Source organism: Cyprinodon variegatus, unplaced genomic scaffold (assembly GCF_000732505.1).
Source record: "Cyprinodon variegatus isolate N-32 unplaced genomic scaffold, C_variegatus-1.0 Scaffold928, whole genome shotgun sequence".
NCBI classification, from domain to species: Eukaryota; Metazoa; Chordata; class Actinopteri; order Cyprinodontiformes; family Cyprinodontidae; genus Cyprinodon; species Cyprinodon variegatus.
The window spans coordinates 127,001-139,326 of NW_015151381.1; the positions used below are offsets into that span (position 1 = coordinate 127,001).

General features: G+C 39.4%; 2 pseudogenes; both read right to left on the reverse strand.

The window, feature by feature from the left end:
- Positions 1-2,903: 2,903 nt before the first annotated feature.
- Positions 2,904-3,806, reverse strand: LOC107099992 (annotated as a pseudogene).
- Positions 3,807-5,094: 1,288 nt separating this feature from the next.
- Positions 5,095-7,830, reverse strand: LOC107099998 (annotated as a pseudogene).
- Between the last annotated feature and the right edge of the window lie 4,496 nt (positions 7,831-12,326).

The window sequence follows — 12,326 nt, forward strand, 5'->3', positions numbered from 1 at the left end:
GATTGTAATTTTCAGTGGAACATAATTATATGAGCTGCTCAGTGTTTATAAAGGTGAAATAATTCCATGAGGGGATTCAGCATTATGGAAAAGCTTTTATAACAGGCACCTTCAAACTGGATGAAAATGCAAGATTTTATTCCAGTAAAGCAATTCAGGACTGGTTTGAAAAACAACTAGAAGGATCTGGTAAAAATATTATACAATAGAATATAATAATATATTCAATAATACAATAATATTGAATATAATTGTTTTTTGAAAGTATTTCTTTTCATTTTTGCCATGTTATAATAACTAAATACTTTTGTGTATTTTGTTTAGGATTTGAAAGGGCTTTTGAATGTAATGCATAATTTTGAAGTTGAAGTAAAATGAAGGATTTTCATAGATACAAATAAATAAGGGTTTAAAAAAAACTTTAATTCAGCTAATTCAACAAAATAGAATCAAGTTGAGTTATTACTACTTTTTATTGGATATGTGTCTGACGAAATAATTGCTTAGATATGTTTCTTTGTGCTCTAGTCAAACGAGATATTTTCTTGCAAACAATTTTTTTTTTCTCAGAAAAGCATATAATTTGCTCAATTCTAGGTTTAATTAACATCCAAAACATTTAGGCAAGGTAGATAGATGTTTCGCATTGTCATGTGAGTGATGGACGCCAAGGGAGCCTTGTAGGAGGTCACTCTGTGGCTATGCGTACGTGCAAATATTCTCAGAGCTGGAAAATTTTCAGACAGCAGCTTTTTTGTTTTCCTTTTAGAAGTAAAACTCCACAGGTCAAGCACTGTGGGGTGTGTGTGGAGCGCAGGGTTGGGGGTAAAAGGGAGTCTTTTAGTTGGACACATTTCATGGATTGTTTGGGGGAAACTGCTGGAATCATATGAGGTCAGGCAGCTCATTCCATCCTCTGGGATTCACCTACTGTGAGGGCCAGAAAAAACCCACAACATCTTCACTCTGCTCTGTTTTAATCCATGTAAATGTAACTTCTGCTGCAGGACTGTTCCTGTGAAAACACAACGCAGTTATACCAATGACCACTCACAGAGGGAGACGCGGTCTCTATGATAAAAAAAAAAAAAAAAAAACTTTAAGGCAAAAAACACGAGAGTTTAAAAATTCACAAAGTAGTTTTTTCATTTTTCTTTACAATATCTTCAGATGTATGGAATGCAGAAGTGCTCATTATTTAATAGATAAATAACTATGAAATGAACATCTACTCTAATAAATAATACAAATAAAAGTATTATTATGAAAGTGCAAAATAACTAAATGCAAGTATAGTTCTCAAAAGAATTATTTAATTAAAAATCAATAGATGATGTTAAAGCATGTTACCTAATTACAGTTGTTTTTTTAATTCAAAATATAAAGTCCCTGTCACACCTTGACGCATGAAAAATCTGTCAAAAACGCTGGCATATGTTGGATAAGTTACGGGTATGTTTTGTATAAGTTATGAGCACGCTGAAGCACGTTGAAGCACGCTAGCATACGTCAACATGCAACAGATGCTGTATGGCACGTATGTATATGCCAGCGTATGCCATCTGTGGGGCATATGTTACAGGTAAGTAACATTGACCTTTGTTAAATGTAAGTTACTCATAAGTTGTGGTGTCTAGCTTATCCAAGATCTAAGAGTAACCTGTGCATAACTTATGCTTAACTTAACAAGAACTTATCTCCAACACATATCAACGTATCTGAAGGGTTCCAGACGGCCGTTGAGCATGTTTCTAACTTACAGCTACTGTTTAATGGCATATTGGAGCCGTTTTGGTATAAAAGGGGGTTCACAGGAGGAAACAGTCAGTTCTCCTTCAGACTTCCTCTCCATCATAGGGTGAGCGAGAAGGTGATGGATTCCCCCAGCGTTCACAGCCATGGCCACATGGGACATGACACTGAATCTGCTGTGACTACAAAATTTTTTTCTTTCTTTTTTTGTTTTATTTATTCGTTTTTCTTGGGGGGCAGGCGGTAAACAGCAGCAAGGTTAATACCACAACCAAAGAAATCTTTTATGCAGACTTTTAAGCAGACTTTAACTAATGCTTCGTAATACCCATATAAGGATGCTTGTGCATCCTTATATGGGCATTACGCTGCCGTACCATATGCATAAGTTAGGTTCTCGTTAGAAATAAGTTCTGGACCCGTTATGAAAATGCTATGCATACGCCCAAAATAAAAAAAAAAAAAAATAAATAAAATAAAAAATTTGATTGTATGCCAGCATTTCAGGAGATTCTTGGACGTCAGATATACAATGTCTACTGTAAATCGGCAAGGTGTGACAGGGCCCTAAGTTTTAAAAAGTCACTAAGTATTTCATAATAATGTTTTCCCAACAATCACCTTTGTATTTCATAATAAGAATCTAATACTGAATAGTTTTTTCAGCCAATCAGCATTAGTGTGTTGTTCTTGCACCCCAATTGGCTAATTCCAAACAGCGACTAGTCTTCCTTCTAATACCTGACTGACTGCTCTTTCAGCTAGCAACAAATAGCTTGGTGGAGTTGCATGAACAGAGGCCCATCATTCGGTGGATCTATGTGAGAAGAGGCTATTTTAAACTGCTATTATTGCATTTATTAAAGGGTCGGGGTTATAATTACTCTTAATGTTTACATTGATGATGCTGTATTAAGCACAAAGCAGAACTTGGGTTCTGATTGCAGCTTTTGATCTGGTAAACTGCTAAAAGGCCTTTCTGCCTTTTCACTGCCATAACTCTCTTTTATCTGCTCAAGTCTAAAAACTGCAGTATTTAGACATTTTAAACCTGTTTGGTCTTGTAATTCAGTACCTATACTCTGGGAGTGTGATCATGACTTAAGATGTTGAATGGGTGTGGTTGAATAATGCATTTTCTAAAATGTTTGTCATGATGTTGATGGATTGGTTGTCACATCCTTATCCAGGGAGCCTTTTTCATCTAAAAGGCGAGAAGGGTCAAAGATTTCATGGTTCTTCCAAATCAGGAGGTCATGATTGACAGACCACTGGTTGATACAAATTTTCCGTCTTTAGAGATACTGAGATACCTAAGGTAACATCTGAGGTGGTTGGGTGGGGAATGGTGTTAAGGACAAAGCTGGTAAAACACATAGGTTGTGTATAAATGTATTCCCTAATCCTAAATTTAGGGAGCTGTATAGTGATTATTATAGAATTTTAGACGAGGGTCTGAATCTCTAATGTATGAAAAAGTAGTGGACTTGAAAAGTAGTGATCATCCTCGGTCACTAGATGAGAACATATATCCCATAATGCTTTGTGAGGGCTCTCCTTGCAAAGCATTATGTGATTTCTTGTCACAACAGCCAATAACAAAGATGGTGCAGGCACCGTGCGGTGAGGCAGAGCCATGTGACCAACAAGGAGCGAAAAGTAGTGATCATCTGTCCAAACGGTCAGTTCACAATAAAATTTATAGTACCTGCTCTATATAGTGATTGAGGAATTTAGGGGTTAAAGCAGACGCTTGGAAACAGCAATTGTTTCATAAATAGAGGCATCCAGATGAGGAATGTGTTTTCTGTCCTCAACTGAAAGCAGCCTGTCCCATCCTTCCACCTTGTAACTGAGCTCATGGAGTTTGTTTGAATGTCAGGGTGCTTAGCCAGCAAGAGAACAATCCAGTAAATGGTAGTAGAGAGAGTATCCTTGCCTACACCAATCAAACCTGCCATTGTTGTCTCTGGGTCATCTTCAGACTCAGCAAGGACTTTTATAATGGCATCAATCATTACCCTTATGACCTGTGGATTAAGTCTTATTTTCATTGGGGAAAGTCTGAAGCCATGGCATGACATCGACTAACTTCCAGCCATCACTGTCTGTCCAAACTGATCTATGTTATCCAATAACGCTCTGAACTCTAGATCATCGTCACAGTAGCATTTTCCAAAGCACAGAGCAGAAATTGCATTGGCAAGACCTACTGTCAGTTGATGCTTCAGGTTAAAATGCTGTGTCTGAGTGCACAGTTTAAGGAGATTCTCTACTAGTTCTTTGGACTCACTGGCAAATTGATGTTCAAAAGATTTTTTTATATGACTGTTGCTGTGATTAGAGAAAGTCCAACTCTTTTTGTCCCCTGATACACTCTGAAAGGACATAAAGTGTGGCTTCCTAGCAAACTCCCTGCTGTGCTGAAACAGAGCCTCTCGGATCAACTGGGCTCTGTTCAGGACCACTACATCGATGCAACCCCAGTAAATCTGATATACGTCCCCGTATTTCTTTGCAAGCTTAGGAAAGGAGATAAGAGGCATTTGACCCAGCTGAAAAGCATTGCTGGCTACTGGCATTTTCCTCTTGAGTTTTAGGTCCCTAACCCACAGGCGGGCTTCCAGACAGCGGAGAAAAACAAACAAAGTAACGAGAACAGGTTTGACATGTCAACTCCAGTGCATGATGATGCTGCTGCTGCACTTCAGAGCCAACTCTGCAACCATTACAGCTATTCCATTTTCTGAAATAAACGGTCTTTAAAAAGTTTTAATTTACATGATGTATCTAGATAGAGTGTTAAACTGATCCTTAAAAATTTTCACAAAAATGATCTTACTCTTCCCACTGGCAAGGGTAAGGCAACAGTATTGCAGGGTACCAGGCCATGAGCTTCACTCATGGTGCCATAAAATTATAGGGAATTCATAAAAGTTCATTTGAAACTATTCATCATAAAAAGGCTGGTATTATCCTATATACACGGCAGAAATTAGATTAATTTATCCTTTGTGACAAAATAAAAAAAATTCATTAATTGTCAAAGGTGTAAGATAGGGACCATATTTTTTTTCTAGTAATAAAAAATAAGAGATTATAACACCCCCCCCCCCCCCCCCCCCCTCCCCACACAAACACACACACACCCACACACAATACTTCCAGAAAGAAAAATAGATTATTTAACTGTATGCACACCTTTTAGTTTAATAATTTGGTATTTCATCAACCTATTTTATGTTGTAATTAGAAAAATGTTTTTTGCTTTGCTAAGTTTTATAGTAAGATGCTTTTTTCATCCTCTCTATTAAGGCGAAATAAATCAGACACACCAACAATTTACAATTCATTTTAATTTTAAATACAGCTTATTTATTTCAGTATATAAAGGTTCAGTGAGTCTTAAAAAAAGCAGGCCCTCCAGATAGAAGGCTTTAACATTGGAAGCTGACCGGTGTTCATTTTCTGTCTTAACACAGGCAGAAAAACATCCCTTGGATATTAAAATGTCAAGTTGTGAACACAGAGGCTTAGAGTAAGTGCACCAACATCCGTGTAGCTTTGAAAAACTGCACTGTAAACAAACATGGTTTTAAGAATGCCTCACAAGTGAGAGAAATGTCTTACACATGTGTTTTGTTGTACTGAGGAAAAGAGAGGCATGGCATAATGGTAGCTGCAGTGCTTGTACAGTGAAAGTAAAGCTTTGATGCAGAAAGTCTGTTAGTCCTTGCGGTCCCCAGTGATGTCTCATTCTTGTCATTAGAAAAGTATTGGATCGTCCTTGCTGAAAGATTCCTTTCTCAATTCAGATTTTTTTAATAAAAGCTCATTTTAGTATCCATTGTGTTCTAATGTTTTAGATACAATAGATAGTGATTACATTTGTTTCGTAACTGGCATACATTAAATACAATATATATGGCAAAATTAAAATACATTTTAAACACAACAAATTAGAGCAATGGACGTTCAAGTTTCTTAGTCACATTCTCAAGTATTTGATATGCATCAGCAATACTTTAAATGTCACTTTTGAACACATAGTTGTGCTTAGCTGGATGACAAACAAGCATGTGTTTCTCTAATAAATCTTATCAAGTGCAGAGTATTGTTGAGTATTGACAGAGTATTAGTGAATATCTTATACTCGCCAATGATCCTAACACTCTATGAACGTATGTTATATTTGTATCAGACATCTTTTGAAGATAGAAGTCAAAGTATGCATTACATTTTCATATTTAATATAGAAAACAGTTTTTTTTTTTGCAAGAATACAGACTTCAAAATGTAATCGGTGGTAAAGTGTGTAACAGAAGTATGGCATGGTGTTTATGCTGGGGAGACCACACCAAGCAACTTTCCCCTCAGCTTGGCTCTTATATTAAACTGGAGGGGCTTCAGCGTGAGACCATAAGTGCAGTCCAGAGTAGGAGGCATAGAAGAGTCGCTCTCAAATGTGAGCTGATGCAGCAGGACAGCTGCAAACAGATACACCTGCACCTTGGCATTCTGAGAGCCGATGCAGCGCCTCTTACCTGTTGAAAAAATCATCACGCTACTGGTTCTGTCTCTGTCCAGGGCACCGTTCTCGTCAAGGAAGCGTGTTGGGTCAAACACGTGGGGGTCTTTCCACTTCAGGGGGTCGTGATTGACAGACCACTGGTTGATAAAGACCACTGTGTCCTTGGGGATGCGGAGGCTTTCGATGGTGACATCTGACGTGGTTGAGTGTGGGATAGTGAATGGGACAAAGCTGGTGAAACGCATGGTTTCGAAGATGAAGGCGTCCAGGAGAGCCAGTTTGCTTCTGTCCTCAGTAGATGGCAGCCGATCTTGGCCTACCACTTTGTCGATGAGCTGCTGCAGTTTGGTTTGGTAATCTGGGTATTTAACTAGCATGAGGACAAGCCACTGCATCACTGTTGACATTGTATCTTGACCTGCTCCAATCAGATCAGTAACAGTTGCTTCAACAAATTCACTTCCCAACACGCACTCCTCTCCATGCTCTATCACTTTAATTATGGCATCACTCATGTCCCGGGTCACCTCTGGGTTGAAGGTCTCTCTGTGCTGTACAACCTTGTCTTTCACATAGCCAAAAAACTCATTGTTTATGCTTTTGAAAGTTTCATAAACATTTCGCACAGGATTTGGAAAGGACTGCAGCCAGGGCATGACATCTACTAAGCTACCTGCTCCAACTGTCTCTCCAAACTTGTCCACTCTGTACAACAAGGTTCTGAACTCTTGGTCATCATGTCCATATCTCCTTCCGAAGCAAAGAGCACACATGATGTTTGCAGCAGCTACTGTAAACTCATAAGCTGGATGAAAATACTGTCCATTAGCGCTCTGATGTAAAAACACCTGCACCAGTTCTGTGGCCTCTGCCACAACATGCTGCTCAAAGGCTTTTTTGGTCTGACTGTTTGCTGAAGAAAATGCTCTGAGAGTTGACTGTGCAACTTTCCTGTGCACTTTCCACTGTTTGCTGTAATTATTGAACGTCAGGCTCCTGCCTCCAGAGATCATCTGGAATGAGACAAAGTTTGGTCGTCCTGCAAACTCTGTGCTATGCTGAATCAGTGCCTGATGTATTGCCTTTTCTCCGTTGAGGACCACCACATCGCTGCAGCCCAGCCTTATCTGGTACACATTGCCGTACTTCTTGGCGAGCTTTGCCAGGGTGATGTGAGGCATTTGTCCCAGCTGCATGGCGTTGCCCACCACGGGCCAGGCAAAGGGTCCCGGCAGTCTCCTCTTGAGCCTGAGGTTTCTGACCCACAGGCAGGCTTCCAGGCAGACGAGGAAAACAAAAGACACAACCAGGGCAGGGTGGACCTGTCCGCTCCATTCCTTGATGATGCTGCTGCTCTTCACACTAAATTCACTTTCAATTGCCATTTTTTCAAGACTTTTCCTTTTTAACAGTCTGTTTAATGCTTGTATGTAAAGAACAAAAAAAAAGCTTAGTTGTCCATATCACCTATGAAACAGCTAGTCAAATCCCAGTAATATATTCATAACAGGTTTTACTTCTAATCAGTCAGTCTATCAAGATTTTAGGCTTAAGTGCCTCCTTTTGGTGCTCTACAGCCTCTTAAATGCTTGCTGTTAGTGGGCAGGGCCCAGGATAACTTTCACACTCCTCCCATTGTGGTAGCAGTGTAGACACCACTGCAGCGCATTATCTCTCTGCTGTTGGTCGCTCTCAGGCGCGCGCAGCACAGATTGTCGGGGGAAGCCAGGAGCAAGCAGCATGACGGACCGCAGTCAGCGCTGCAGAGGGGGAGAACTGGCAGACTGAGGAGCTGTCGGGCGAGTTTATCAAAGGCACTGCAGGACTGGCAGAGAAGAAAACTTTTAACATCAGTCTAAAATGATCTATATCCTGGCAGGAGATGTAATTCTCCTAGATTTGTAATAGATATAATATTATCTATTAGGAAACTTTTTTAGAATAACTTTGAAAGCTTTTAAACCGAATTTACCTTAAATATGATTTAATTATAAGTATTAAAGCTGAAATAATTCTTTTTTTAGCTGCTGCAATTCCTTGATTTTATTTATAATCGACATGTATAATCGACATTTATGACTACCAGTGGGAACTGAATTCACACAACACATGCCCATTAAAGCACCACCTAAACACAACAACACTGCAAAAAGCTTCCCAGCAATTTTAAGATGGGGTTGATTTCTGTAATGGCGAAGAAGATCCCTCCATCAAAATGGACAGCAGTATTAATTAGAGTTTATCTTTTTTGTTAATAAAATGTAAACATGTTTTTTTTTTTATTTCAGTCCTTCCATATTTCTGAGAAAATAATCAGGTGATTTGAGAATAATTTCTGCCAGTCAATTACAATAATAAAAACTATGTAGATTTATATTTTTTTTTTTACCATATAACACTGTAAATTAGTATGTATTAATAATAGATGTATGGTGAACTCATTCTGGCAGTTTCCAAATTATATTAACTTTATATCTGTAATTTGTGTCTTTCCTTTCTTCATCTTCAACTCAATACCAATATTCCTTTTTGACCTAACGTTTATGTAACAAATACTTCAGAGCAGACAAACCATCAATTATTGATGTTTAGGTCTTGTTTTTGCCAACAAATAAACTGCGGTTCTGCAGGAGTCTCAGCATTACATCACTGCTCAAAATAACCCCCCCACCATTTCCACAGTGAGTGCAAAAGCTTGATGTGGCGAAATCATGCTTCAATTGAAGCTTTTTGTCTTTACTAACAAATCAAAAAGTGCATGTTTCAGATTTCCATTAGTATTTATTAGTACAAGCTTTCTTCTGCAGTGAATGAAAAAATGGTTTTGCATTCTTACCAAATATATATACTTTTTTAAGCAAGTACATAAATACCCATAGGGATGTAAGACATTGCTAGAGTGGAAAGTTAGAAATCTTGTTAACAAAGATATGGGAAAGTGTTTGGTCTAAAAGGCAAGGCAAGGAAGGAGGACGGGGATATACTGCTGGTACACAAAACAAAAAAACAACCACATTGTAGTTTACTTTTCATGCATCATGGATTACATTGCCTTTCAAAAGACAGAGACTTAGACTTGGACAAAAGGATTTTTATATGCGTACCTCCCTTTTTTAGCTCTTTCAAAATAATCTATGTTGCAAATGGACTTTGACTGTGTGCCCCATTTTTTTTAACCAAAGCAAATTTAGCTCTGAATTTTCTTTCATATATATTGCATATATATGAAAGAAATATATGCATATATATGAAAGAAATATATATATTGCATATATAGCTGTTATGTTATGTTGCAGATATATTTCATATATCTGCAACATAACATAACATAACAGCTATGTCTAGGAGAGACACAGAACTAAACTGTCTCAGCTAAAGAGGGTACCCGGTCAGAGAAAGCTAATAATAAGGGAAAAAGCAGAATGTGTCAGGATTTGTCTGTGGTTTGATGAACCCAAACGCAGAGGCACGGAGGCAGAGATAAGTTTTTGTTGATTTAATGAAAGGTAAACAGACGACTAAGGGAGGAATCCAAAAAAATCCAAAAAGCCAACAAGAAATAGGTAAAACAAACCACAAACCATGGAGACGTCAGGGGAAAACAATCATGACGAGGTAAGACACAGTAAGACGGAGTTGAACGAAGTTAGACGAGGAACCAGCACCGAGGAAATGCACAATTAAAGTATTTATGGCGAACTGAACAAAGAGAGGACTAACGAGCAGATTAGGAGCAGGTGTGGGCAGTCTAAGGAGCTAGGGAAAAAGGAGACCAACACAAGAGGGCAACTGAGAGCAACAAATTAAAACCTGAGAACTGAAATATAACCACAAAACACAACAAAATAAGAATTAAACCAATAAAACTAGAAAAGCTGGACCAAAGTTAAAATGAATACTCAAAAAAAAACCATAACAGAACCAAGACTGTGACAGAATGAATATAAAGTTAGAAGTTAAAATAATAAATAATGCAAAGAGGGTTGGCCTAGTGGCTAGAGCAGTGCACTTGTGCTCTGAGAAAGTTGCAAGTACCCGGTTCAATCCCCACAGCCTCCACTCTGGGTTCCTGGGCAAAAACCTTAACCCCACGCTGCTCCCCGGGGCACCACAGAATGGCAGTCCACTGCTCCCAAAGGGGATGGGTTAAACGCAGACTTAAATTTCTCCAGTGTGAGACCAGCAAAGTTCCTTTTTTTAAATGTGATATTAGAAATAGAAGGAAGAAGGGTGGTGAATTGTGGTCCCTATGTACTCCAGTAGCCTAACTCCTCTGTTCAACTGATTGTGGAAGCTATGCGGCTGTGCTGTGGCATTCCAGCTGATTGAAACAACCCTAGTCAGTCAGAGCTGTTCCACCAGGTGTGCTGTGGTACGTTTCTTTACCGTCCAGGATACACTTGTAGTCGCTGCTTCTCTGAAATACAAGGCTGTTCTTTGTTTTATTCCTCTTGCCGCACCAACTGTGTCAATCCGTAGCACAGCGGATCCTTCAGGCAAGGACTCATTTAATTAAAAGCGAAGTGGATCGAGTTGACTGTACAAGTAAAAGGCTACATATGCAGACTGTGGATCCATTTTCTGGACTTTTATCTTTGTGAAAATAAACAAAAATGTAAAGTTTGTAACAATAATGGCAGAACTAAATTGCATGTTTTGTGCTTTTGTTTTTTTTAACAATAGCTCTAAATCAGCCCCTTGATGTCGAGTCTATTGAAAGCTCTGCCTTAGAGCTGTTTGTCTTGAGCAATGTGGTGTGGCATGGTACTAAAGGCCCTACAATAATTTCTTGGTTAACCAGGCACATAGTAAAATTTTTAAATGCAATGGCTACACAATGTATCGCTGTTCTTTTCTCCCGTATTCTTGTAGCTTCTTATAGTCCCCCCCCCACCTCCACAGGCCACCAGCTGCTCATCATCCACATGTGGCTACTCGAATCCCCGTTATGCTAATTAGAACCAGGTTTGTGGTGAAGGAAGGGGGTACTTGGGTGGCAAGGTGCAGGATTTTGTGTGTGTGGATGCGCACGGGATGGGAGTCGGGGTGTTGTATGAGCAGTTGGCATGTGGTTGCCTTGTTTGCCTTTGATTACCCCCTTGATGACCCTGTGTTGACTCGGAGTGAGCTAAGGGGGTTGGGGGCAGTGGAGTGGATCAGAGATGAGGCCCTGATGTCATGTGCTGGCGGGTGGGCGAGCTCACTGTATGGAGACAGGACCAATGGCAGACGAGCCTGCCCCGTCTCTGGAGCTAATCATTGTTTACTAGTCTCATTTCCACTTTGCAGTGAGCTACTGTCACGCACAGCACAGAGAGGCAGGCAGATAGGGGAATTGGGGGATGGATGGGGTTTCTGGAGGTACATGGAAGCAGTGAGGAGAGGAAAGTCGGGGGTTCAGCTGGCAAATTAGGAACCTTTCGAAAAAGAATTGAAAGCTTTTAGAATATTTAGAGCAAAGGTGATCCAAGCATATAAGAAACACAACAGCCAAAAATGATTTAGAAAACACCAACAAAAACATTCCTTAGGCAATTGGCATCTTGGACTGCTGTGGGGGGTAACCACCGGACATAGCTAGCTGGAGATCATGATGTTTCAGTGAGAGCTTTCTTTTCTGCCAGACCACGGGATGGGGGAAATAGAGATGCTTAAAAAATTGACAGTCTGAGTTGATTGCTGTTCATGTGTAAACAGTTTAAAAAAAACAAAAACCAACAAAGTCAGAACTAATTTCAGAACTGGCTCACCAACGGATGTCCTTATTGCACATGTGGTTTGACCGCTTTACTAAGAGCACAAAATACAGGAAGAATAAAATAATTCAGTAAAATGTCCCAGACATCATATTTCAGTTGTGGTTGTGCTTTTTCTTCACAGATTCTCATTTTTTGCAAGGTAGTATTGTGTGTCTAAACAGCATCAAAACAGCATCCAACATGAAGAAATCATATATATATATACACACACACACACACACACACACCGGCCCACCCACACACACACACACACACACACACACACATATATATATATATATATA